At 49.7% G+C, this 20,128-nt stretch overlaps 60 non-coding genes across 60 annotated transcripts; all 60 read left to right on the forward strand.

The window, feature by feature from the left end:
- Window positions 1-76: 76 nt before the first annotated feature.
- Window positions 77-195, forward strand: LOC145025531 (5S ribosomal RNA). The gene has a single exon (XR_013673544.1). It is a non-coding gene; the product is annotated as a 5S ribosomal RNA (ribosomal RNA).
- Window positions 196-415: 220 nt separating this feature from the next.
- Window positions 416-534, forward strand: LOC145015014 (5S ribosomal RNA). The gene has a single exon (XR_013665704.1). It is a non-coding gene; the product is annotated as a 5S ribosomal RNA (ribosomal RNA).
- Window positions 535-753: 219 nt separating this feature from the next.
- On the forward strand, window positions 754-872 carry LOC145015020 (5S ribosomal RNA). Its single transcript, XR_013665706.1, has one exon. It is a non-coding gene; the product is annotated as a 5S ribosomal RNA (ribosomal RNA).
- A 220-nt stretch (window positions 873-1,092) lies between these two features.
- LOC145026921 (5S ribosomal RNA) lies at window positions 1,093-1,211 on the forward strand. The gene has a single exon (XR_013674871.1). It is a non-coding gene; the product is annotated as a 5S ribosomal RNA (ribosomal RNA).
- Window positions 1,212-1,430: 219 nt separating this feature from the next.
- LOC145015027 (5S ribosomal RNA) lies at window positions 1,431-1,549 on the forward strand. The gene has a single exon (XR_013665707.1). It is a non-coding gene; the product is annotated as a 5S ribosomal RNA (ribosomal RNA).
- A 221-nt stretch (window positions 1,550-1,770) lies between these two features.
- LOC145015034 (5S ribosomal RNA) lies at window positions 1,771-1,889 on the forward strand. The gene has a single exon (XR_013665710.1). It is a non-coding gene; the product is annotated as a 5S ribosomal RNA (ribosomal RNA).
- A 220-nt stretch (window positions 1,890-2,109) lies between these two features.
- LOC145026293 (5S ribosomal RNA) lies at window positions 2,110-2,228 on the forward strand. The gene has a single exon (XR_013674274.1). It is a non-coding gene; the product is annotated as a 5S ribosomal RNA (ribosomal RNA).
- Window positions 2,229-2,448: 220 nt separating this feature from the next.
- On the forward strand, window positions 2,449-2,567 carry LOC145025525 (5S ribosomal RNA). The gene has a single exon (XR_013673537.1). It is a non-coding gene; the product is annotated as a 5S ribosomal RNA (ribosomal RNA).
- Window positions 2,568-2,785: 218 nt separating this feature from the next.
- LOC145024434 (5S ribosomal RNA) lies at window positions 2,786-2,904 on the forward strand. Its single transcript, XR_013672492.1, has one exon. It is a non-coding gene; the product is annotated as a 5S ribosomal RNA (ribosomal RNA).
- A 218-nt stretch (window positions 2,905-3,122) lies between these two features.
- Window positions 3,123-3,241, forward strand: LOC145027027 (5S ribosomal RNA). Its single transcript, XR_013674971.1, has one exon. It is a non-coding gene; the product is annotated as a 5S ribosomal RNA (ribosomal RNA).
- A 219-nt stretch (window positions 3,242-3,460) lies between these two features.
- Window positions 3,461-3,579, forward strand: LOC145015047 (5S ribosomal RNA). The gene has a single exon (XR_013665712.1). It is a non-coding gene; the product is annotated as a 5S ribosomal RNA (ribosomal RNA).
- A 218-nt stretch (window positions 3,580-3,797) lies between these two features.
- LOC145025739 (5S ribosomal RNA) lies at window positions 3,798-3,916 on the forward strand. Its single transcript, XR_013673740.1, has one exon. It is a non-coding gene; the product is annotated as a 5S ribosomal RNA (ribosomal RNA).
- A 221-nt stretch (window positions 3,917-4,137) lies between these two features.
- Window positions 4,138-4,256, forward strand: LOC145026233 (5S ribosomal RNA). The gene has a single exon (XR_013674218.1). It is a non-coding gene; the product is annotated as a 5S ribosomal RNA (ribosomal RNA).
- Window positions 4,257-4,473: 217 nt separating this feature from the next.
- LOC145024445 (5S ribosomal RNA) lies at window positions 4,474-4,592 on the forward strand. Its single transcript, XR_013672503.1, has one exon. It is a non-coding gene; the product is annotated as a 5S ribosomal RNA (ribosomal RNA).
- Window positions 4,593-4,813: 221 nt separating this feature from the next.
- LOC145015055 (5S ribosomal RNA) lies at window positions 4,814-4,932 on the forward strand. The gene has a single exon (XR_013665714.1). It is a non-coding gene; the product is annotated as a 5S ribosomal RNA (ribosomal RNA).
- Window positions 4,933-5,152: 220 nt separating this feature from the next.
- LOC145026294 (5S ribosomal RNA) lies at window positions 5,153-5,271 on the forward strand. Its single transcript, XR_013674275.1, has one exon. It is a non-coding gene; the product is annotated as a 5S ribosomal RNA (ribosomal RNA).
- Window positions 5,272-5,491: 220 nt separating this feature from the next.
- LOC145025526 (5S ribosomal RNA) lies at window positions 5,492-5,610 on the forward strand. The gene has a single exon (XR_013673538.1). It is a non-coding gene; the product is annotated as a 5S ribosomal RNA (ribosomal RNA).
- A 218-nt stretch (window positions 5,611-5,828) lies between these two features.
- Window positions 5,829-5,947, forward strand: LOC145024456 (5S ribosomal RNA). Its single transcript, XR_013672513.1, has one exon. It is a non-coding gene; the product is annotated as a 5S ribosomal RNA (ribosomal RNA).
- A 218-nt stretch (window positions 5,948-6,165) lies between these two features.
- Window positions 6,166-6,284, forward strand: LOC145027028 (5S ribosomal RNA). The gene has a single exon (XR_013674972.1). It is a non-coding gene; the product is annotated as a 5S ribosomal RNA (ribosomal RNA).
- A 219-nt stretch (window positions 6,285-6,503) lies between these two features.
- On the forward strand, window positions 6,504-6,622 carry LOC145015062 (5S ribosomal RNA). Its single transcript, XR_013665722.1, has one exon. It is a non-coding gene; the product is annotated as a 5S ribosomal RNA (ribosomal RNA).
- A 218-nt stretch (window positions 6,623-6,840) lies between these two features.
- Window positions 6,841-6,959, forward strand: LOC145025740 (5S ribosomal RNA). Its single transcript, XR_013673741.1, has one exon. It is a non-coding gene; the product is annotated as a 5S ribosomal RNA (ribosomal RNA).
- Window positions 6,960-7,180: 221 nt separating this feature from the next.
- Window positions 7,181-7,299, forward strand: LOC145026234 (5S ribosomal RNA). The gene has a single exon (XR_013674219.1). It is a non-coding gene; the product is annotated as a 5S ribosomal RNA (ribosomal RNA).
- A 217-nt stretch (window positions 7,300-7,516) lies between these two features.
- LOC145025410 (5S ribosomal RNA) lies at window positions 7,517-7,635 on the forward strand. Its single transcript, XR_013673426.1, has one exon. It is a non-coding gene; the product is annotated as a 5S ribosomal RNA (ribosomal RNA).
- Window positions 7,636-7,852: 217 nt separating this feature from the next.
- On the forward strand, window positions 7,853-7,971 carry LOC145026362 (5S ribosomal RNA). The gene has a single exon (XR_013674339.1). It is a non-coding gene; the product is annotated as a 5S ribosomal RNA (ribosomal RNA).
- Window positions 7,972-8,190: 219 nt separating this feature from the next.
- Window positions 8,191-8,309, forward strand: LOC145026668 (5S ribosomal RNA). Its single transcript, XR_013674628.1, has one exon. It is a non-coding gene; the product is annotated as a 5S ribosomal RNA (ribosomal RNA).
- A 217-nt stretch (window positions 8,310-8,526) lies between these two features.
- On the forward strand, window positions 8,527-8,645 carry LOC145025564 (5S ribosomal RNA). The gene has a single exon (XR_013673575.1). It is a non-coding gene; the product is annotated as a 5S ribosomal RNA (ribosomal RNA).
- Window positions 8,646-8,863: 218 nt separating this feature from the next.
- Window positions 8,864-8,982, forward strand: LOC145024467 (5S ribosomal RNA). The gene has a single exon (XR_013672524.1). It is a non-coding gene; the product is annotated as a 5S ribosomal RNA (ribosomal RNA).
- A 218-nt stretch (window positions 8,983-9,200) lies between these two features.
- LOC145026296 (5S ribosomal RNA) lies at window positions 9,201-9,319 on the forward strand. Its single transcript, XR_013674276.1, has one exon. It is a non-coding gene; the product is annotated as a 5S ribosomal RNA (ribosomal RNA).
- Window positions 9,320-9,538: 219 nt separating this feature from the next.
- On the forward strand, window positions 9,539-9,657 carry LOC145026585 (5S ribosomal RNA). The gene has a single exon (XR_013674549.1). It is a non-coding gene; the product is annotated as a 5S ribosomal RNA (ribosomal RNA).
- A 217-nt stretch (window positions 9,658-9,874) lies between these two features.
- Window positions 9,875-9,993, forward strand: LOC145024478 (5S ribosomal RNA). Its single transcript, XR_013672534.1, has one exon. It is a non-coding gene; the product is annotated as a 5S ribosomal RNA (ribosomal RNA).
- A 218-nt stretch (window positions 9,994-10,211) lies between these two features.
- On the forward strand, window positions 10,212-10,330 carry LOC145026363 (5S ribosomal RNA). Its single transcript, XR_013674340.1, has one exon. It is a non-coding gene; the product is annotated as a 5S ribosomal RNA (ribosomal RNA).
- Window positions 10,331-10,548: 218 nt separating this feature from the next.
- On the forward strand, window positions 10,549-10,667 carry LOC145026669 (5S ribosomal RNA). The gene has a single exon (XR_013674629.1). It is a non-coding gene; the product is annotated as a 5S ribosomal RNA (ribosomal RNA).
- A 217-nt stretch (window positions 10,668-10,884) lies between these two features.
- On the forward strand, window positions 10,885-11,003 carry LOC145027047 (5S ribosomal RNA). The gene has a single exon (XR_013674990.1). It is a non-coding gene; the product is annotated as a 5S ribosomal RNA (ribosomal RNA).
- Window positions 11,004-11,222: 219 nt separating this feature from the next.
- Window positions 11,223-11,341, forward strand: LOC145026235 (5S ribosomal RNA). Its single transcript, XR_013674220.1, has one exon. It is a non-coding gene; the product is annotated as a 5S ribosomal RNA (ribosomal RNA).
- A 217-nt stretch (window positions 11,342-11,558) lies between these two features.
- Window positions 11,559-11,677, forward strand: LOC145025411 (5S ribosomal RNA). Its single transcript, XR_013673427.1, has one exon. It is a non-coding gene; the product is annotated as a 5S ribosomal RNA (ribosomal RNA).
- A 218-nt stretch (window positions 11,678-11,895) lies between these two features.
- On the forward strand, window positions 11,896-12,014 carry LOC145026364 (5S ribosomal RNA). Its single transcript, XR_013674341.1, has one exon. It is a non-coding gene; the product is annotated as a 5S ribosomal RNA (ribosomal RNA).
- Window positions 12,015-12,233: 219 nt separating this feature from the next.
- Window positions 12,234-12,352, forward strand: LOC145026670 (5S ribosomal RNA). The gene has a single exon (XR_013674630.1). It is a non-coding gene; the product is annotated as a 5S ribosomal RNA (ribosomal RNA).
- A 217-nt stretch (window positions 12,353-12,569) lies between these two features.
- On the forward strand, window positions 12,570-12,688 carry LOC145025565 (5S ribosomal RNA). Its single transcript, XR_013673576.1, has one exon. It is a non-coding gene; the product is annotated as a 5S ribosomal RNA (ribosomal RNA).
- A 218-nt stretch (window positions 12,689-12,906) lies between these two features.
- Window positions 12,907-13,025, forward strand: LOC145024489 (5S ribosomal RNA). Its single transcript, XR_013672545.1, has one exon. It is a non-coding gene; the product is annotated as a 5S ribosomal RNA (ribosomal RNA).
- A 218-nt stretch (window positions 13,026-13,243) lies between these two features.
- LOC145026297 (5S ribosomal RNA) lies at window positions 13,244-13,362 on the forward strand. Its single transcript, XR_013674277.1, has one exon. It is a non-coding gene; the product is annotated as a 5S ribosomal RNA (ribosomal RNA).
- Window positions 13,363-13,582: 220 nt separating this feature from the next.
- LOC145026897 (5S ribosomal RNA) lies at window positions 13,583-13,701 on the forward strand. The gene has a single exon (XR_013674848.1). It is a non-coding gene; the product is annotated as a 5S ribosomal RNA (ribosomal RNA).
- A 217-nt stretch (window positions 13,702-13,918) lies between these two features.
- LOC145024502 (5S ribosomal RNA) lies at window positions 13,919-14,037 on the forward strand. Its single transcript, XR_013672556.1, has one exon. It is a non-coding gene; the product is annotated as a 5S ribosomal RNA (ribosomal RNA).
- Window positions 14,038-14,255: 218 nt separating this feature from the next.
- LOC145026365 (5S ribosomal RNA) lies at window positions 14,256-14,374 on the forward strand. Its single transcript, XR_013674342.1, has one exon. It is a non-coding gene; the product is annotated as a 5S ribosomal RNA (ribosomal RNA).
- Window positions 14,375-14,592: 218 nt separating this feature from the next.
- Window positions 14,593-14,711, forward strand: LOC145026671 (5S ribosomal RNA). The gene has a single exon (XR_013674631.1). It is a non-coding gene; the product is annotated as a 5S ribosomal RNA (ribosomal RNA).
- A 217-nt stretch (window positions 14,712-14,928) lies between these two features.
- On the forward strand, window positions 14,929-15,047 carry LOC145027048 (5S ribosomal RNA). The gene has a single exon (XR_013674991.1). It is a non-coding gene; the product is annotated as a 5S ribosomal RNA (ribosomal RNA).
- A 219-nt stretch (window positions 15,048-15,266) lies between these two features.
- LOC145026392 (5S ribosomal RNA) lies at window positions 15,267-15,385 on the forward strand. Its single transcript, XR_013674367.1, has one exon. It is a non-coding gene; the product is annotated as a 5S ribosomal RNA (ribosomal RNA).
- Window positions 15,386-15,603: 218 nt separating this feature from the next.
- Window positions 15,604-15,722, forward strand: LOC145015068 (5S ribosomal RNA). Its single transcript, XR_013665725.1, has one exon. It is a non-coding gene; the product is annotated as a 5S ribosomal RNA (ribosomal RNA).
- Window positions 15,723-15,942: 220 nt separating this feature from the next.
- LOC145015074 (5S ribosomal RNA) lies at window positions 15,943-16,061 on the forward strand. Its single transcript, XR_013665726.1, has one exon. It is a non-coding gene; the product is annotated as a 5S ribosomal RNA (ribosomal RNA).
- Window positions 16,062-16,280: 219 nt separating this feature from the next.
- LOC145025605 (5S ribosomal RNA) lies at window positions 16,281-16,399 on the forward strand. Its single transcript, XR_013673614.1, has one exon. It is a non-coding gene; the product is annotated as a 5S ribosomal RNA (ribosomal RNA).
- Window positions 16,400-16,617: 218 nt separating this feature from the next.
- LOC145015080 (5S ribosomal RNA) lies at window positions 16,618-16,736 on the forward strand. Its single transcript, XR_013665727.1, has one exon. It is a non-coding gene; the product is annotated as a 5S ribosomal RNA (ribosomal RNA).
- A 221-nt stretch (window positions 16,737-16,957) lies between these two features.
- LOC145025548 (5S ribosomal RNA) lies at window positions 16,958-17,076 on the forward strand. The gene has a single exon (XR_013673560.1). It is a non-coding gene; the product is annotated as a 5S ribosomal RNA (ribosomal RNA).
- Window positions 17,077-17,293: 217 nt separating this feature from the next.
- LOC145026984 (5S ribosomal RNA) lies at window positions 17,294-17,412 on the forward strand. Its single transcript, XR_013674931.1, has one exon. It is a non-coding gene; the product is annotated as a 5S ribosomal RNA (ribosomal RNA).
- Window positions 17,413-17,630: 218 nt separating this feature from the next.
- Window positions 17,631-17,749, forward strand: LOC145015085 (5S ribosomal RNA). Its single transcript, XR_013665732.1, has one exon. It is a non-coding gene; the product is annotated as a 5S ribosomal RNA (ribosomal RNA).
- A 218-nt stretch (window positions 17,750-17,967) lies between these two features.
- On the forward strand, window positions 17,968-18,086 carry LOC145025603 (5S ribosomal RNA). Its single transcript, XR_013673612.1, has one exon. It is a non-coding gene; the product is annotated as a 5S ribosomal RNA (ribosomal RNA).
- A 219-nt stretch (window positions 18,087-18,305) lies between these two features.
- On the forward strand, window positions 18,306-18,424 carry LOC145015088 (5S ribosomal RNA). The gene has a single exon (XR_013665745.1). It is a non-coding gene; the product is annotated as a 5S ribosomal RNA (ribosomal RNA).
- A 219-nt stretch (window positions 18,425-18,643) lies between these two features.
- LOC145015092 (5S ribosomal RNA) lies at window positions 18,644-18,762 on the forward strand. The gene has a single exon (XR_013665749.1). It is a non-coding gene; the product is annotated as a 5S ribosomal RNA (ribosomal RNA).
- Window positions 18,763-18,981: 219 nt separating this feature from the next.
- LOC145026298 (5S ribosomal RNA) lies at window positions 18,982-19,100 on the forward strand. The gene has a single exon (XR_013674278.1). It is a non-coding gene; the product is annotated as a 5S ribosomal RNA (ribosomal RNA).
- A 218-nt stretch (window positions 19,101-19,318) lies between these two features.
- Window positions 19,319-19,437, forward strand: LOC145026451 (5S ribosomal RNA). The gene has a single exon (XR_013674425.1). It is a non-coding gene; the product is annotated as a 5S ribosomal RNA (ribosomal RNA).
- Window positions 19,438-19,654: 217 nt separating this feature from the next.
- Window positions 19,655-19,773, forward strand: LOC145024513 (5S ribosomal RNA). The gene has a single exon (XR_013672567.1). It is a non-coding gene; the product is annotated as a 5S ribosomal RNA (ribosomal RNA).
- Window positions 19,774-19,991: 218 nt separating this feature from the next.
- LOC145025984 (5S ribosomal RNA) lies at window positions 19,992-20,110 on the forward strand. Its single transcript, XR_013673972.1, has one exon. It is a non-coding gene; the product is annotated as a 5S ribosomal RNA (ribosomal RNA).
- The last annotated feature ends 18 nt before the right edge of the window (window positions 20,111-20,128 follow it).

A 20,128-nucleotide genomic window follows, 5' to 3' on the forward strand; every position in this document is an offset into this window, starting at 1 on the left:
CCACGCCTCGCGTCCGAAAGCAAACGAGGTTCTGCGTCTTGTAAGACATAAAAACAATAAGCATGGATAGTATTTCGGGTGCGATCATACCAGCACTAATGCACCGGATCCCATCAGAACTCCGCAGTTAAGCGTGCTTGGGCGAGAGTTGTACTAGGATGGGTGACCCCCTGGGAAGTCCTCGTGTTGCACCCCCTTTTTCGTTGCCCGTCTGCGTTTTTTTTATGTTTTAGGTGCGTTTTTTTTTCTTTCTTGCTATATCCATGCTCGGGCGGCCTCCGGTTCAATGTTGATTGTTTTTTCTTGTTTCCCGAACCGAGCCGATCCATCACGTGGGTCCCACGCCTCGCGTCCGAAAGCAAACGAGGTTCTGCGTCTTGTAAGACATAAAAACAATAAGCATGGATAGTATTTCGGGTGCGATCATACCAGCACTAATGCACCGGATCCCATCAGAACTCCGCAGTTAAGCGTGCTTGGGCGAGAGTAGTACTAGGATGGGTGACCCCCTGGGAAGTCCTCGTGTTGCACCCCCTTTTTCGTTGCCCGTCTGCGTTTTTTTTATGTTTTAGGTGCGTTTTTTTTTTCTTTCTTGCTATATCCATGCTCGGGCGGCCTCCGGTTCAATGTTGATTGTTTTCTTCTTTCCCGAACCGAGCCGATCCATCACGTGGGTCCCACGCATCGCGTCCGAAAGCAAACGAGGTTCTGCGTCTTGTAAGACATAAAAACAATAAGCATGGATAGTATTTCGGGTGCGATCATACCAGCACTAATGCACCGGATCCCATCAGAACTCCGCAGTTAAGCGTGCTTGGGCGAGAGTAGTACTAGGATGGGTGACCCCCTGGGAAGTCCTCGTGTTGCACCCCCTTTTTCGTTGCCCGTCTGCGTTTTTTTTATGTTTTAGGTGCGTTTTTTTTTCTTTCTTGCTATATCCATGCTCGGGCGGCCTCCGGTTCAATGTTGATTGTTTTTTCTTGTTTCCCGAACCGAGCCGATCCATCACGTGGGTCCCACGCCTCGCGTCCGAAAGCAAACGAGGTTCTGCGTCTTGTAAGACATAAAAACAATAAGCATGGATAGTATTTCTGGTGCGATCATACCAGCACTAATGCACCGGATCGCATCAGAACTCCGCAGTTAAGCGTGCTTGGGCGAGAGTAGTACTAGGATGGGTGACCCCCTGGGAAGTCCTCGTGTTGCACACCCTTTTTCGTTGCCCGTCTGCGTTTTTTTATGTTTTAGGTGCGTTTTTTTTTTTCTTTTTTGACATATCCATGCTCGGGCGGCCACCGGTTCAATGTTGATTGTTTTCTTGTTTCCCGAACCGAGCCGATCCATCACGTGGGTCCCACGCCTCGCGTCCGAAAGCAAACGAGGTTCTGCGTCTTATAAGACATAAAAACAATAAGCATGGATAGTATTTCGGGTGCGATCATACCAGCACTAATGCACCGGATCCCATCAGAACTCCGCAGTTAAGCGTGCTTGGGCGAGAGTAGTACTAGGATGGGTGACCCCCTGGGAAGTCCTCGTGTTGCACCCCCTTTTTCGTTGCCCGTCTGCGTTTTTTTTATGTTTTAGGTGCGTTTTTTTTTTCTTTCTTGCTATATCCATGCTCGGGCGGCCTCCGGTTCAATGTTGATTGTTTTTTCTTGTTTCCCGAACCGAGCCGATCCATCACGTGGGTCCCACGCCTCGCGTCCGAAAGCAAACGAGGTTCTGCGTCTTGTAAGACATAAAAACAATAAGCATGGATAGTATTTCGGGTGCGATCATACCAGCACTAATGCACCGGATCCCATCAGAACTCCGCAGTTAAGCGTGCTTGGGCGAGAGTAGTACTAGGATGGGTGACCCCCTGGGAAGTCCTCGTGTTGCACCCCCTTTTTCGTTGCCCGTCTGCGTTTTTTTTATGTTTTACGTGCGTTTTTTTTGTTCTTTCATGCTATATCAATGCTCGGGCGGCCTCCGGTTCAATGTTGATTGTTTTCTTGTTTCCCGAACCGAGCCGATCCATCACGTGGGTCCCACGCCTCGCGTCCGAAAGCAAACGAGGTTCTGCGTCTTGTAAGACATAAAAAGAATAAGCATGGATAGTATTTCGGGTGCGATCATACCAGCACCAATGCATCGGATCCCATCAGAACTCCGCAGTTAAGCGTGCTTGGGCGAGAGTAGTACTAGGATGGGTGACCCCCTGGGAAGTCCTCGTGTTGCACCCCCTTTTTTCGTTGCCCGTCTGCGTTTTTTTTATGTTTTAGGTGCGTTTTTTTTTTCTTTCTTGCTATATCCATGCTCGGGCGGCCTCCGGTTCAATGTTGATTGTTTTCTTGTTTCCCGAACCGAGCCGATCCATCACGTGGGTCCCACGCCTCGCGTCCGAAAGCAAACGTGGTTCTGCGTCTTGTAAGACATAAAAACAATAAGCATGGATAGTATTTCGGGTGCGATCATACCAGCACTAATGCACCGGATCCCATCAGAACTCCGCAGTCAAGCGTGCTTGGGCGAGAGTAGTACTAGGATGGGTGACCCCCTGGGAAGTCCTCGTGTTGCACCCCCTTTTTCGTTGCCCGTCTGCGTTTTTTTATGTTTTAGGTGCGTTTTTTTTTTCTTTCTTGCTATATCAATGCTCGGGCGGCCTCCGGTTCAATGTTGATTGTTTTCTTGTTTCCCGAACCGAGCCGATCCATCACGTGGGTCCCACGCCTCGCGTCCGAAAGCAAACGAGGTTCTGCGTCTTGTAAGACATAAAAACAATAAGCATGGATAGTATTTCGGGTGCGATCATACCAGCACTAATGCACCGGATCCCATCAGAACTCCGCAGTTAAGCGTGCTTGGGCGAGAGTAGTACTAGGATGGGTGACCCCCCGGGAAGTCCTCGTGTTGCACCCCCTTTTTCGTTGCCCGTCTGCGTTTTTTTATGTTTTAGGTGCGTTTTTTTTTTCTTTCTTGGTATATCCATGCTCGGGGGGCCTCCGGTTCAATGTTGATTGTTTTCTTGTTTCCCGAACCGAGCCGATCCATCACGTGGGTCCCACGCCTCGCGTCCGAAAGCAAACGAGGTTCTGCGTCTTGTAAGACATAAAAACAATAAGCATGGATAGTATTTCGGGTGCGATCATACCAGCACTAATGCACCGGATCCCATCAGAACTCCGCAGTTAAGCGTGCTTGGGCGAGAGTACTACTAGGATTGGTGACCCCCTGGGAAGTCCTCGTGTTGCACCCCCTTTTTCGTTGCCCGTCTGCGTTTTTTTTTATGTTTTAGGTGCGTTTTTTTTCTTTCTTGCTATATCCATGCTCGGGCGGCTTCCGGTTCAATGTTGATTGTTTTCTTGTTTTTCCGAACCGAGCCGATCCATCACGTGGGTCCCACGCCTCGCGTCCGAAAGCAAACGAGGTTCTGCATCTTGTAAGACATAAAAACAATAAGCATGGATAGTATTTCGGGTGCGATCATACCAGCACTAATGCACCGGATCCCATCAGAACTCCGCAGTTAAGCGTGCTTGGGCGAGAGTAGTACTAGGATGGGTGACCCCCTGGGAAGTCCTCGTGTTGCACCCCCTTTTTCGTTGCCCGTCTGCGTTTTTTTTATGTTTTAGGTGCGTTTTTTTTTCTTTCTTGCTATATCCATGCTCGGGCGGCCTCCGGTTCAATGTTGATTGTTTTCTTGTTTCCCGAACCGAGCCGATCCATCACGTGGGTCCCACGCCTCGCGTCCGAAAGCAAACGAGGTTCTGCGTCTTGTAAGACATAAAAACAATAAGCATGGATAGTATTTCGGGTGCGATCATACCAGCACTAATGCACCGGATCCCATCAGAACTCCGCAGTTAAGCGTGCTTGGGTGAGAGTAGTACTAGGATGGGTGACCCCCTGGGAAGTCCTCGTGTTGCACCCCGTTTTTCGTTGCCCATCTGCGTTTTTTTTATGTTTTAGGTGCGTTTGTTTTTTCTTTCTTGCTATATCCATGCTCGGGCGGCCTCCGGTTCAATGTTGATTGTTTTTTCTTGTTTCCCGAACCGAGCCGATCCATCACGTGGGTCCCACGCCTCGCGTCCGAAAGCAAACGAGGTTCTGCGTCTTGTAAGACATAAAAACAATAAGCATGGATAGTATTTCGGGTGCGATCATACCAGCACTAATGCACCGGATCCCATCAGAACTCCGCAGTTAAGCGTGCTTGGGCGAGAGTAGTACTAGGATGGGTGACCCCCCGGGAAGTCCTCGTGTTGCACCACCTTTTTCGTTGCCCGTCTGCGTTTTTTTATGTTTTAGGTGCGTTTTTTTTTCTTTCTTGCTATATCCATGCTCGGGCGGCCTCCGGTTCAATGTTGATTGTTTTCTTGTTTCCCGAACCGAGCCGATCCATCACGTGGGTCCCACGCCTCGCGTCCGAAAGCAAACGAGGTTCTGCGTCTTGTAAGACATAAAAACAATAAGCATGGATAGTATTTCGGGTGCGATCATACCAGCACTAATGCACCGGATCCCATCAGAACTCCGCAGTTAAGCGTGCTTGGGCGAGAGTAGTACTAGGATGGGTGACCCCCCGGGAAGTCCTCGTGTTGCACCCCCTTTTTCGTTGCCCGTCTGCGTTTTTTTTATGTTTTAGGTGCGTTTTTTTTTTCTTTCTTGCTATATCCATGCTCGGGCGGCCTCCGGTTCAATGTTGATTGTTTTTTCTTGTTTCCCGAACCGAGCCGATCCATCACGTGGGTCCCACGCCTCGCGTCCGAAAGCAAACGAGGTTCTGCGTCTTGTAAGACATAAAAACAATAAGCATGGATAGTATTTCGGGTGCGATCATACCAGCACTAATGCACCGGATCCCATCAGAACTCCGCAGTTAAGCGTGCTTGGGCGAGAGTAGTACTAGGATGGGTGACCCCCTGGGAAGTCCTCGTGTTGCACCCCCTTTTTCGTTGCCCGTCTGCGTTTTTTTTATGTTTTACGTGCGTTTTTTTTGTTCTTTCTTGCTATATCAATGCTCGGGCGGCCTCCGGTTCAATGTTGATTGTTTTCTTGTTTCCCGAACCGAGCCGATCCATCACGTGGGTCCCACGCCTCGCGTCCGATAGCAAACGAGGTTCTGCGTCTTGTAAGACATAAAAAGAATAAGCATGGATAGTATTTCGGGTGCGATCATACCAGCACCAATGCATCGGATCCCATCAGAACTCCGCAGTTAAGCGTGCTTGGGCGAGAGTAGTACTAGGATGGGTGACCCCCTGGGAAGTCCTCGTGTTGCACCCCCTTTTTTCGTTGCCCGTCTGCGTTTTTTTTATGTTTTAGGTGCGTTTTTTTTTTCTTTCTTGCTATATCCATGCTCGGGCGGCCTCCGGTTCAATGTTGATTGTTTTCTTGTTTCCCGAACCGAGCCGATCCATCACGTGGGTCCCACGCCTCGCGTCCGAAAGCAAACGTGGTTCTGCGTCTTGTAAGACATAAAAACAATAAGCATGGATAGTATTTCGGGTGCGATCATACCAGCACTAATGCACCGGATCCCATCAGAACTCCGCAGTCAAGCGTGCTTGGGCGAGAGTAGTACTAGGATGGGTGACCCCCTGGGAAGTCCTCGTGTTGCACCCCCTTTTTCGTTGCCCGTCTGCGTTTTTTTATGTTTTAGGTGCGTTTTTTTTTTCTTTCTTGCTATATCAATGCTCGGGCGGCCTCCGGTTCAATGTTGATTGTTTTCTTGTTTCCCGAACCGAGCCGATCCATCACGTGGGTCCCACGCCTCGCGTCCGAAAGCAAACGAGGTTCTGCGTCTTGTAAGACATAAAAACAATAAGCATGGATAGTATTTCGGGTGCGATCATACCAGCACTAATGCACCGGATCCCATCAGAACTCCGCAGTTAAGCGTGCTTGGGCGAGAGTAGTACTAGGATGGGTGACCCCCCGGGAAGTCCTCGTGTTGCACCCCCTTTTTCGTTGCCCGTCTGCGTTTTTTTATGTTTTAGGTGCGTTTTTTTTTTCTTTCTTGGTATATCCATGCTCGGGGGGCCTCCGGTTCAATGTTGATTGTTTTCTTGTTTCCCGAACCGAGCCGATCCATCACGTGGGTCCCACGCCTCGCGTCCGAAAGCAAACGAGGTTCTGCGTCTTGTAAGACATAAAAACAATAAGCATGGATAGTATTTCGGGTGCGATCATACCAGCACTAATGCACCGGATCCCATCAGAACTCCGCAGTTAAGCGTGCTTGGGCGAGAGTACTACTAGGATTGGTGACCCCCTGGGAAGTCCTCGTGTTGCACCCCCTTTTTCGTTGCCCGTCTGCGTTTTTTTTTATGTTTTAGGTGCGTTTTTTTTCTTTCTTGCTATATCCATGCTCGGGCGGCTTCCGGTTCAATGTTGATTGTTTTCTTGTTTTTCCGAACCGAGCCGATCCATCACGTGGGTCCCACGCCTCGCGTCCGAAAGCAAACGAGGTTCTGCATCTGGTAAGACATAAAAACAATAAGCATGGATAGTATTTCGGGTGCGATCATACCAGCACTAATGCACCGGATCCCATCAGAACTCCGCAGTTAAGCGTGCTTGGGCGAGAGTAGTACTAGGATGGGTGACCCCCTGGGAAGTCCTCGTGTTGCACCCCCTTTTTCGTTGCCCGTCTGCGTTTTTTTTATGTTTTAGGTGCGTTTTTTTTTCTTTCTTGCTATATCCATGCTCGGGCGGCCTCCGGTTCAATGTTGATTGTTTTCTTGTTTCCCGAACCGAGCCGATCCATCACGTGGGTCCCACGCCTCGCGTCCGAAAGCAAACGAGGTTCTGCGTCTTGTAAGACATAAAAACAATAAGCATGGATAGTATTTCGGGTGCGATCATACCAGCACTAATGCACCGGATCCCATCAGAACTCCGCAGTTAAGCGTGCTTGGGTGAGAGTAGTACTAGGATGGGTGACCCCCTGGGAAGTCCTCGTGTTGCACCCCGTTTTTCGTTGCCCATCTGCGTTTTTTTTATGTTTTAGGTGCGTTTGTTTTTTCTTTCTTGCTATATCCATGCTCGGGCGGCCTCCGGTTCAATGTTGATTGTTTTTTCTTGTTTCCCGAACCGAGCCGATCCATCACGTGGGTCCCACGCCTCGCGTCCGAAAGCAAACGAGGTTCTGCGTCTTGTAAGACATAAAAACAATAAGCATGGATAGTATTTCGGGTGCGATCATACCAGCACTAATGCACCGGATCCCATCAGAACTCCGCAGTTAAGCGTGCTTGGGCGAGAGTAGTACTAGGATGGGTGACCCCCCGGGAAGTCCTCGTGTTGCACCACCTTTTTCGTTGCCCGTCTGCGTTTTTTTATGTTTTAGGTGCGTTTTTTTTTCTTTCTTGCTATATCCATGCTCGGGCGGCCTCCGGTTCAATGTTGATTGTTTTCTTGTTTCCCGAACCGAGCCGATCCATCACGTGGGTCCCACGCCTCGTGTCCGAAAGCAAACGAGGTTCTGCGTCTTGTAAGACATAAAAACAATAAGCATGGATAGTATTTCGGGTGCGATCATACCAGCACTAATGCACCGGATCCCATCAGAACTCCGCAGTTAAGCGTGCTTGGGCGAGAGTAGTACTAGGATGGGTGACCCCCCGGGAAATCCTCGTGTTGCACCCCCTTTTTCGTTGCCCGTCTGCGTTTTTTTATGTTTTAGGTGCGTTTTTTTTTCTTTCTTGGTATATCCATGCTCGGGCGGCCTCCGGTTCAATGTTGATTGTTTTCTTGTTTCCCGAACCGAGCCGATCCATCACGTGGGTCCCACGCCTCGCGTTCGAAAGCAAACGAGGTTCTGCGTCTTGTAAGACATAAAAACAATAAGCATGGATAGTATTTCGGGTGCGATCATACCAGCACTAATGCACCGGATCCCATCAGAACTCCGCAGTTAAGCGTGCTTGGGCGAGAGTAGTACTAGGATGGGTGACCCCCTGGGATGTCCTCGTGTTGCACCCCCTTTTTCGTTGCCCGTCTGCGTTTTTTTTATGTTTTAGGTGCGTTTTTTTTTTCTTTCTTGCTATATCCATGCTCGGGCGGCCTCCGGTTCAATGTTGATTGTTTTCTTGTTTCCCGAACCGAGCCGATCCATCACGTGGGTCCCACGCCTCGCGTCCGAAAGCAAACGAGGTTCTGCGTCTTGTAAGACATAAAAACAATAAGCATGGATAGTATTTCGGGTGCGATCATACCAGCACTAATGCACCGGATCCCATCAGAACTCCGCAGGTAAGCGTGCTTGGGCGAGAGTAGTACTAGGATGGGTGACCCCCTGGGAAGTCCTCGTGTTGCACCACCTTTTTCGTTGCCCGTCTGCGTTTTTTTATGTTTTAGGTGCGTTTTTTTTTCTTTCTTGCTATATCCATGCTCGGGCGGCCTCCGGTTCAATGTTGATTGTTTTCTTGTTTCCCGAACCGAGCCGATCCATCACGTGGGTCCCACGCCTCGCGTCCGAAAGCAAACGAGGTTCTGCGTCTTGTAAGACATAAAAACAATAAGCATGGATAGTATTTCGGGTGCGATCATACCAGCACTAATGCACCGGATCCCATCAGAACTCCGCAGTTAAGCGTGCTTGGGCGAGAGAAGTACTAGGATGGGTGACCCCCCGGGAAGTCCTCGTGTTGCACCCCCTTTTTCGTTGCCCGTCTGCGTTTTTTTATGTTTTAGGTGCGTTTTTTTTTTCTTTCTTGGTATATCCATGCTCGGGCGGCCTCCGGTTCAATGTTGATTGTTTTCTTGTTTCCCGAACCGAGCCGATCCATCACGTGGGTCCCACGCCTCGCGTCCGAAAGCAAACGAGGTTCTGCGTCTTGTAAGACATAAAAACAATAAGCATGGATAGTATTTCGGGTGCGATCATACCAGCACTAATGCACCGGATCCCATCAGAACTCCGCAGTTAAGCGTGCTTGGGCGAGAGTAGTACTAGGATGGGTGACCCCCCGGGAAGTCCTCGTGTTGCACCCCCTTTTTCGTTGCCCGTCTGCGTTTTTTTATGTTTTAGGTGCGTTTTTTTTTTCTTTCTTGGTATATCCATGCTCGGGCGGCCTCCGGTTCAATGTTGATTGTTTTCTTGTTTCCCGAACCGAGCCGATCCATCACGTGGGTCCCACGCCTCGCGTCCGAAAGCAAACGAGGTTCTGCGTCTTGTAAGACATAAAAACAATAAGCATGGATAGTATTTCGGGTGCGATCATACCAGCACCAATGCATCGGATCCCATCAGAACTCCGCAGTTAAGCGTGCTTGGGCGAGAGTAGTACTAGGATGGGTGACCCCCTGGGAAGTCCTCGTGTTGCACCCCCTTTTTCGTTGCCCGTCTGCGTTTTTTTTATGTTTTAGGTGCGTTTTTTTTTTCTTTCTTGCTATATCCATGCTCGGGCGGCCTCCGGTTCAATGTTGATTGTTTTCTTGTTTCCCGAACCGAGCCGATCCATCACGTGGGTCCCACGCCTCGCGTCCGAAAGCAAACGAGGTTCTGCGTCTTGTAAGACATAAAAACAATAAGCATGGATAGTATTTCGGGTGCGATCATACCAGCACCAATGCATCGGATCCCATCAGAACTCCGCAGCTAAGCGTGCTTGGGCGAGAGTAGTACTAGGATGGGTGACCCCCTGGGAAGTCCTCGTGTTGCACCCCCTTTTTCGTTGCCCGTCTGCGTTTTTTTATGTTTTAGGTGCGTTTTTTTTTCTTTCTTGCTATATCCATGCTCGGGCGGCCTCCGGTTCAATGTTGATTGTTTTCTTGTTTCCCGAACCGAGCCGATCCATCACGTGGGTCCCACGCCTCGCGTCCGAAAGCAAACGAGGTTCTGCGTCTTGTAAGACATAAAAACAATAAGCATGGATAGTATTTCGGGTGCGATCATACCAGCACTAATGCACCGGATCCCATCAGAACTCCGCAGTTAAGCGTGCTTGGGCGAGAGTAGTACTAGGATGGGTGACCCCCCGGGAAGTCCTCGTGTTGCACCCCCTTTTTCGTTGCCCGTCTGCGTTTTTTTATGTTTTAGGTGCGTTTTTTTTTTCTTTCTTGGTATATCCATGCTCGGGCGGCCTCCGGTTCAATGTTGATTGTTTTCTTGTTTCCCGAACCGAGCCGATCCATCACGTGGGTCCCACGCCTCGCGTCCGAAAGCAAACGAGGTTCTGCGTCTTGTAAGACATAAAAACAATAAGCATGGATAGTATTTCGGGTGCGATCATACCAGCACTAATGCACCGGATCCCATCAGAACTCCGCAGTTAAGCGTGCTTGGGCGAGAGTAGTACTAGGATGGGTGACCCCCTGGGATGTCCTCGTGTTGCACCCCCTTTTTCGTTGCCCGTCTGCGTTTTTTTTATGTTTTAGGTGCGTTTTTTTTTCTTTCTTGCTATATCCATGCTCGGGCGGCCTCCGGTTCAATGTTGATTGTTTTCTTGTTTCCCGAACCGAGCCGATCCATCACGTGGGTCCCACGCCTCGCGTCCGAAAGCAAACGAGGTTCTGCGTCTTGTAAGACATAAAAACAATAAGCATGGATAGTATTTCGGGTGCGATCATACCAGCACTAATGCACCGGATCCCATCAGAACTCCGCAGGTAAGCGTGCTTGGGCGAGAGTAGTACTAGGATGGGTGACCCCCTGGGAAGTCCTCGTGTTGCACCACCTTTTTCGTTGCCCGTCTGCGTTTTTTTATGTTTTAGGTGCGTTTTTTTTTCTTTCTTGCTATATCCATGCTCGGGCGGCCTCCGGTTCAATGTTGATTGTTTTCTTGTTTCCCGAACCGAGCCGATCCATCACGTGGGTCCCACGCATCGCGTCCGAAAGCAAACGAGGTTCTGCGTCTTGTAAGACATAAAAACAATAAGCATGGATAGTATTTCGGGTGCGATCATACCAGCACTAATGCACCGGATCCCATCAGAACTCGGCAGTTAAGCGTGCTTGGGCGAGAGTAGTACTAGGATGGGTGACCCCCTGGGATGTCCTCGTGTTGCACCCCCTTTTTCGTTGCCCGTCTGCGTTTTTTTTATGTTTTAGGTGCGTTTTTTTTTTCTTTCTTGCTATATCCATGCTCGGGCAGCCTCCGGTTCAATGTTGATTGTTTTCTTGTTTCCCGAACCGAGCCGATCCATCACGTGGGTCCCACGCCTCGCGTCCGAAAGCAAACGAGGTTCTGCGTCTTGTAAGACATAAAAACAATAAGCATGGATAGTATTTCGGGTGCGATCATACCAGCACTAATGCACCGGATCCCATCAGAACTCCGCAGTTAAGCGTGCTTGGGCGAGAGTAGTACTAGGATGGGTGACCCCCCGGGAAGTCCTCGTGTTGCACCACCTTTTTCGTTGCCCGTCTGCGTTTTTTTATGTTTTAGGTGCGTTTTTTTTTCTTTCTTGCTATATCCATGCTCGGGCGGCCTCCGGTTCAATGTTGATTGTTTTCTTGTTTCCCGAACCGAGCCGATCCATCACGTGGGTCCCACGCCTCGCGTCCGAAAGCAAACGAGGTTCTGCGTCTTGTAAGACATAAAAACAATAAGCATGGATAGTATTTCGGGTGCGATCATACCAGCACTAATGCACCGGATCCCATCAGAACTCCGCAGTTAAGCGTGCTTGGGCGAGAGTAGTACTAGGATGGGTGACCCCCCGGGAAATCCTCGTGTTGCACCCCCTTTTTCGTTGCCCGTCTGCGTTTTTTTATGTTTTAGGTGCGTTTTTTTTTTCTTTCTTGGTATATCCATGCTCGGGCGGCCTCCGGTTCAATGTTGATTGTTTTCTTGTTTCCCGAACCGAGCCGATCCATCACGTGGGTCCCACGCCTCGCGTTCGAAAGCAAACGAGGTTCTGCGTCTTGTAAGACATAAAAACAATAAGCATGGATAGTATTTCGGGTGCGATCATACCAGCACTAATGCACCGGATCCCATCAGAACTCCGCAGTTAAGCGTGCTTGGGCGAGAGTAGTACTAGGATGGGTGACCCCCTGGGATGTCCTCGTGTTGCACCCCCTTTTTCGTTGCCCGTCTGCGTTTTTTTTATGTTTTAGGTGCGTTTTTTTTTTCTTTCTTGCTATATCCATGCTCGGGCGGCCTCCGGTTCAATGTTGATTGTTTTCTTGTTTCCCGAACCGAGCCGATCCATCACGTGGGTCCCACGCCTCGCGTCCGAAAGCAAACGAGGTTCTGCGTCTTGTAAGACATAAAAACAATAAGCATGGATAGTATTTCGGGTGCGATCATACCAGCACTAATGCACCGGATCCCATCAGAACTCCGCAGGTAAGCGTGCTTGGGCGAGAGTAGTACTAGGATGGGTGACCCCCTGGGAAGTCCTCGTGTTGCACCACCTTTTTCGTTGCCCGTCTGCGTTTTTTTATGTTTTAGGTGCGTTTTTTTTTCTTTCTTGCTATATCCATGCTCGGGCGGCCTCCGGTTCAATGTTGATTGTTTTCTTGTTTCCCGAACCGAGCCGATCCATCACGTGGGTCCCACGCCTCGCGTCCGAAAGCAAACGAGGTTCTGCGTCTTGTAAGACATAAAAACAATAAGCATGGATAGTATTTCGGGTGCGATCATACCAGCACTAATGCACCGGATCCCATCAGAACTCCGCAGTTAAGCGTGCTTGGGCGAGAGAAGTACTAGGATGGGTGACCCCCCGGGAAGTCCTCGTGTTGCACCCCCTTTTTCGTTGCCCGTCTGCGTTTTTTTATGTTTTAGGTGCGTTTTTTTTTTCTTTCTTGGTATATCCATGCTCGGGCGGCCTCCGGTTCAATGTTGATTGTTTTCTTGTTTCCCGAACCGAGCCGATCCATCACGTGGGTCCCACGCCTCGCGTCCGAAAGCAAACGAGGTTCTGCGTCTTGTAAGACATAAAAACAATAAGCATGGATAGTATTTCGGGTGCGATCATACCAGCACTAATGCACCGGATCCCATCAGAACTCCGCAGTTAAGCGTGCTTGGGCGAGAGTAGTACTAGGATGGGTGACCCCCCGGGAAGTCCTCGTGTTGCACCCCCTTTTTCGTTGCCCGTCTGCGTTTTTTTATGTTTTAGGTGCGTTTTTTTTTTCTTTCTTGGTATATCCATGCTCGGGCGGCCTCCGGTTCAATGTTGATTGTTTTCTTGTTTCCCGAACCGAGCCGATCCATCACGTGGGTCCCACGCCTCGCGTCCGAAAGCAAACGAGGTTCTGCGTCTTGTAAGACATAAAAACAATAAGCATGGATAGTATTTCGGGTGCGATCATACCAGCACCAATGCATCGGATCCCATCAGAACTCCGCAGTTAAGCGTGCTTGGGCGAGAGTAGTACTAGGATGGGTGACCCCCTGGGAAGTCCTCGTGTTGCACCCCCTTTTTCGTTGCCCGTCTGCGTTTTTTTTATGTTTTAGGTGCGTTTTTTTTTTTCTTTCTTGCTATATCCATGCTCGGGCGGCCTCCGGTTCAATGTTGATTGTTTTCTTGTTTCCCGAACCGAGCCGATCCATCACGTGGGTCCCACGCCTCGCGTCCGAAAGCAAACGAGGTTCTGCGTCTTGTAAGACATAAAAACAATAAGCATGGATAGTATTTCGGGTGCGATCATACCAGCACCAATGCATCGGATCCCATCAGAACTCCGCAGCTAAGCGTGCTTGGGCGAGAGTAGTACTAGCATGGGTGACCCCCTGGGAAGTCCTCGTGTTGCACCCCCTTTTTCGTTGCCCGTCTGCGTTTTTTTATGTTTTAGGTGCGTTTTTTTTTCTTTCTTGCTATATCCATGCTCGGGCGGCCTCCGGTTCAATGTTGATTGTTTTCTTGTTTCCCGAACCGAGCCGATCCATCACGTGGGTCCCACGCCTCGCGTCCGAAAGCAAACGAGGTTCTGCGTCTTGTAAGACATAAAAACAATAAGCATGGATAGTATTTCGGGTGCGATCATACCAGCACTAATGCACCGGATCCCATCAGAACTCCGCAGTTAAGCGTGCTTGGGCGAGAGTAGTACTAGGATGGGTGACCCCCCGGGAAGTCCTCGTGTTGCACCCCCTTTTTCGTTGCCCGTCTGCGTTTTTTTATGTTTTAGGTGCGTTTTTTTTTTCTTTCTTGGTATATCCATGCTCGGGCGGCCTCCGGTTCAATGTTGATTGTTTTCTTGTTTCCCGAACCGAGCCGATCCATCACGTGGGTCCCACGCCTCGCGTCCGAAAGCAAACGAGGTTCTGCGTCTTGTAAGACATAAAAACAATAAGCATGGATAGTATTTCGGGTGCGATCATACCAGCACTAATGCACCGGATCCCATCAGAACTCCGCAGTTAAGCGTGCTTGGGCGAGAGTAGTACTAGGATGGGTGACCCCCTGGGATGTCCTCGTGTTGCACCCCCTTTTTCGTTGCCCGTCTGCGTTTTTTTTATGTTTTAGGTGCGTTTTTTTTTCTTTCTTGCTATATCCATGCTCGGGCGGCCTCCGGTTCAATGTTGATTGTTTTCTTGTTTCCCGAACCGAGCCGATCCATCACGTGGGTCCCACGCCTCGCGTCCGAAAGCAAACGAGGTTCTGCGTCTTGTAAGACATAAAAACAATAAGCATGGATAGTATTTCGGGTGCGATCATACCAGCACTAATGCACCGGATCCCATCAGAACTCCGCAGGTAAGCGTGCTTGGGCGAGAGTAGTACTAGGATGGGTGACCCCCTGGGAAGTCCTCGTGTTGCACCACCTTTTTCGTTGCCCGTCTGCGTTTTTTTATGTTTTAGGTGCGTTTTTTTTTCTTTCTTGCTATATCCATGCTCGGGCGGCCTCCGGTTCAATGTTGATTGTTTTCTTGTTTCCCGAACCGAGCCGATCCATCACGTGGGTCCCACGCATCGCGTCCGAAAGCAAACGAGGTTCTGCGTCTTGTAAGACATAAAAACAATAAGCATGGATAGTATTTCGGGTGCGATCATACCAGCACTAATGCACCGGATCCCATCAGAACTCGGCAGTTAAGCGTGCTTGGGCGAGAGTAGTACTAGGATGGGTGACCCCCTGGGATGTCCTCGTGTTGCACCCCCTTTTTCGTTGCCCGTCTGCGTTTTTTTTATGTTTTAGGTGCGTTTTTTTTTTCTTTCTTGCTATATCCATGCTCGGGCAGCCTCCGGTTCAATGTTGATTGTTTTCTTGTTTCCCGAACCGAGCCGATCCATCACGTGGGTCCCACGCCTCGCGTCCGAAAGCAAACGAGGTTCTGCGTCTTGTAAGACATAAAAACAATAAGCATGGATAGTATTTCGGGTGCGATCATACCAGCACTAATGCACTGGATCCCATCAGAACTCCGCAGGTAAGCGTGCTTGGGCGAGAGTAGTACTAGGATGGGTGACCCCCTGGGAAGTCCTCGTGTTGCACCCCCTTTTTCGTTGCCCGTCTGCGTTTTTTTATGTTTTAGGTGCGTTTTTTTTTTCTTTTTTGCTATATCCATGCTCGGGCGGCCACCGGTTCAATGTTGATTGTTTTCTTGTTTCCCGAACCGAGCCGATCCATCACGTGGGTCCCACGCCTCGCGTCCGAAAGCAAACGAGGTTCTGCGTCTTGTAAGACATAAAAACAATAAGCATGGATAGTATTTCGGGTGCGATCATACCAGCACTAATGCACCGGATCCCATCAGAACTCCGCAGTTAAGCGTGCTTGGGCGAGAGTAGTACTAGGATGGGTGACCCCCTGGGAAGTCCTCGTGTTGCACCCCCTTTTTCGTTGCCCGTCTGCGTCTTTTTTATGTTTTAGGTGCGTTTTTTTTTCTTTCTTGCTATATCCATGCTCGGGCGGCCTCCGGTTCAATGTTGATTGTTTTTTCTTGTTTCCCGAACCGAGCCGATCCATCACGTGGGTCCCACGCCTCGCGTCCGAAAGCAAACGAGGTTCTGCGTCTTGTAAGACATAAAAACAATAAGCATGGATAGTATTTCGGGTGCGATCATACCAGCACTAATGCACCGGATCCCATCAGAACTCCGCAGTTAAGCGTGCTTGGGCGAGAGTAGTACTAGGATGGGTGACCCCCTGGGAAGTCCTCGTGTTGCACCCCCTTTTTCGTTGCCCGTCTGCGTTTTTTTTATGTTTTAGGTGCGTTTTTTTTTTCTTTCTTGCTATATCCATGCTCGGGCGGCCTCCGGTTCAATGTTGATTGTTTTCTTCTTTCCCGAACCGAGCCGATCCATCACGTGGGTCCCACGCATCGCGTCCGAAAGCAAACGAGGTTCTGCGTCTTGTAAGACATAAAAACAATAAGCATGGATAGTATTTCGGGTGCGATCATACCAGCACTAATGCACCGGATCCCATCAGAACTCCGCAGTTAAGCGTGCTTGGGCGAGAGTAGTACTAGGATGGGTGACCCCCTGGGAAGTCCTCGTGTTGCACACCCTTTTTCGTTGCCCGTCTGCGTTTTTTTATGTTTTAGGTGCGTTTTTTTTTTCTTTTTTGCTATATCCATGCTCGGGCGGCCACCGGTTCAATGTTGATTGTTTTCTTGTTTCCCGAACCGAGCCGATCCATCACGTGGGTCCCACGCCTCGCGTCCGAAAGCAAACGAGGTTCTGCGTCTTGTAAGACATAAAAACAATAAGCATGGATAGTATTTCGGGTGCGATCATACCAGCACTAATGCACCGGATCCCATCAGAACTCCGCAGTTAAGCGTGCTTGGGCGAGAGTAGTACTAGGATGGGTGACCCCCTGGGAAGTCCTCGTGTTGCACCCCCTTTTTCGTTGCCCGTCTGCGTTTTTTTTATGTTTTAGGTGCGTTTTTTTTTTCTTTCTTGCTATATCCATGCTCGGGCGGCCTCCGGTTCAATGTTGATTGTTTTTTCTTGTTTCCCGAACCGAGCCGATCCATCACGTGGGTCCCACGCCTCGCGTCCGAAAGCAAACGAGGTTCTGCGTCTTGTAAGACATAAAAACAATAAGCATGGATAGTATTTCGGGTGCGATCATACCAGCACTTATGCACCGGATCCCATCAGAACTCCGCAGTTAAGCGTGCTTGGGCGAGAGTAGTACTAGGATGGGTGACCCCCCGGGAAGTCCTCGTGTTGCACCCCCTTTTTCGTTGCCCGTCTGCGTTTTTTTATGTTTTAGGTGCGTTTTTTTTTCTTTCTTGCTATATCCATGCTCGGGCGGCCTCCGGTTCAATGTTGATTGTTTTCTTGTTTCCCGAACCGAGCCGATCCATCACGTGGGTCCCACGCCTCGCGTCCGAAAGCAAACGAGGTTCTGCGTCTTGTAAGACATAAAAACAATAAGCATGGATAGTATTTCGGGTGCGATCATACCAGCACTAATGCACCGGATCCCAACAGAACTCCGCAGTTAAGCGTGCTTGGGTGAGAGTAGTACTAGGAAGGGTGACCCCCTGGGAAGTCCTCGTGTTGCACCCCCTTTTTCGTTGCCCGTCTGCGTTTTTTTTATGTTTTAGGTGCGTTTTTTTTTCTTTCTTGCTATATCCATGCTCGGGCGGCCTCCGGTTCAATGTTGATTGTTTTCTTGTTTCCCGAACCGAGCCGATCCATCACGTGAGTCCCACGCCTCGCGTCCGAAAGCAAACGAAGTTCTGCGTCTTGTAAGACATAAAAACAATAAGCATGGATAGTATTTCGGGTGCGATCATACCAGCACTAATGCACCGGATCCCATCAGAACTCCGCAGTTAAGCGTGCTTGGGCGAGAGTAGTACTAGGATGGGTGACCCCCTGGGAAGTCCTCGTGTTGCACCCCCTTTTTCGTTGCCTGTCTGCGTTTTTTTATGTTTTAGGTGCGTTTTTTTTTTCTTTCTTGCTATATCCATGCTCGGGCGGCCTCCGGTTCAATGTTGATTGTTTTCTTGTTTCCCGAACCGAGCCGATCCATCACGTGGGTCCCACGCCTCGCGTCCGAAAGCAAACGAGGTTCTGCGTCTTGTAAGACATAAAAACAATAAGCATGGATAGTATTTCGGTTGCGATCATACCAGCACTAATGCACCGGATCCCATCAGAACTCCGCAGTTAAGCGTGCTTGGGCGAGAGTAGTACTAGGATGGGTGACCCCCTGGGAAGTCCTCGTGTTGCACCCCTTTTTTCGTTGCCCGTCTGCGTTTTTTTTATGTTTTAGGTGCGTTTTTTTTTTCTTTCTTGCTATATCCATGCTCGGACGGCCTCCGGTTCAATGTTGATTGTTTTCTTGTTTCCCGAACCGAGCCGATCCATCACGTGGGTCCCACGCCTCGCGTCCGAAAGCAAACGAGGTTCTGCGTCTTGTAAGACATAAAAACAATAAGCATGGATAGTATTTCGGGTGCGATCATACCAGCACTAATGCACCGGATCCCATCAGAACTCCGCAGTTAAGCGTGCTTGGGCGAGAGTAGTACTAGGATGGGTGACCCCCTGGGAAGTCCTCGTGTTGCACCCCCTTTTTCGTTGCCCGTCTGCGTTTTTTTTATGTTTTACGTGCGTTTTTTTTTTCTTTCTTGCTATATCAATGCTCGGGCGGCCTCCGGTTCAATGTTGATTGTTTTCTTGTTTCCCGAACCGAGCCGATCCATCACGTGGGTCCCACGCCTCGCGTCCGAAAGCAAACGAGGTTCTGCGTCTTGTAAGACATAAAAACAATAAGCATGGATAGTATTTCGGGTGCGATCATACCAGCACTAATGCACCGGATCCCATCAGAACTCCGCAGTTAAGCGTGCTTGGGCGAGAGTAGTACTAGGATGGGTGACCCCCTGGGAAGTCCTCGTGTTGCACCCCCTTTTTCGTTGCCCGTCTGCGTTTTTTTTATGTTTTAGGTGCGTTTTTTTTTTCTTTCTTGCTATATCAATGCTCGGGCGGCCTCCGGTTCAATGTTGATTGTTTTCTTGTTTCCCGAACCGAGTCGATCCATCACGTGGGTCCCACGCCTCGCGTCCGAAAGCAAACGAGGTTCTGCGTCTTGTAAGACATAAAAACAATAAGCATGGATAGTATTTCGGGTGCGATCATACCAGCACCAATGCATCGGATCCCATCAGAACTCCGCAGTTAAGCGTGCTTGGGCGAGAGTAGTACTAGGATGGGTGACCCCCTGGGAAGTCCTCGTGTTGCACCCCCTTTTTCGTTGCCCGTCTGCGTTTTTTTTATGTTTTAGGTGCGTTTTTTTTTCTTTCTTGCTATATCCATGCTCGGGCGGCCTCCGGTTCAATGTTGATTGTTTTCTTGTTTCCCGAACCGAGCCGATCCATCACGTGGGTCCCACGCCTCGCGTCCGAAAGCAAACGAGGTTCTGCGTCTTGTAAGACATAAAAACAATAAGCATGGATAGTATTTCGGGTGCGATCATACCAGCACTAATGCACCAGATCTCATCAGAACTCCGCAGCTAAGCGTGCTTGGGCGAGAGTAGTACTAGGATGGGTGACCCCCTGGGAAGTCCTCGTGTTGCACCCCCTTTTTCGTTGCCCGTCTGCGTTTTTTTATGTTTTAGGTGCGTTTTTTTTTCTTTCTTGCTATATCCATGCTCGGGCGGCCTCCGGTTCAATGTTGATTGTTTTCTTGTTTCCCGAACCGAGCCGATCCATCACGTGGGTCCCACGCCTCGCGTCCGAAAGCAAACGAGGTTCTGCGTCTTGTAAGACATAAAAACAATAAGCATGGATAGTATTTCGGGTGCGATCATACCAGCACTAATGCACCGGATCCCATCAGAACTCCGCAGTTAAGCGTGCTTGGGCGAGAGTAGTACTAGGATGGGTGACCCCCCGGGAAGTCCTCGTGTTGCACCCCCTTTTTCGTTGCCCGTCTGCGTTTTTTTATGTTTTAGGTGCGTTTTTTTTTTCTTTCTTGGTATATCCATGCTCGGGCGGCCTCCGGTTCAATGTTGATTGTTTTCTTGTTTCCCGAACCGAGCCGATCCATCACGTGGGTCCCACGCCTCGCGTCCGAAAGCAAACGAGGTTCTGCGTCTTGTAAGACATAAAAACAATAAGCATGGATAGTATTTCGGGTGCGATCATACCAGCACTAATGCACCGGATCCCATCAGAAATCCGCAGTTAAGCGTGCTTGGGCGAGAGTAGTACTAGGATGGGTGACCCCCTGGGAAGTCCTCGTGTTGCACCCCCTTTTTCGTTGCCCGTCT

This window comes from Lactuca saligna, chromosome 1 (genome assembly GCF_052625555.1).
Source record: "Lactuca saligna cultivar CGN05327 chromosome 1, ASM5262555v1, whole genome shotgun sequence".
NCBI lineage: Eukaryota > Viridiplantae > Streptophyta > Magnoliopsida > Asterales > Asteraceae > Lactuca > Lactuca saligna.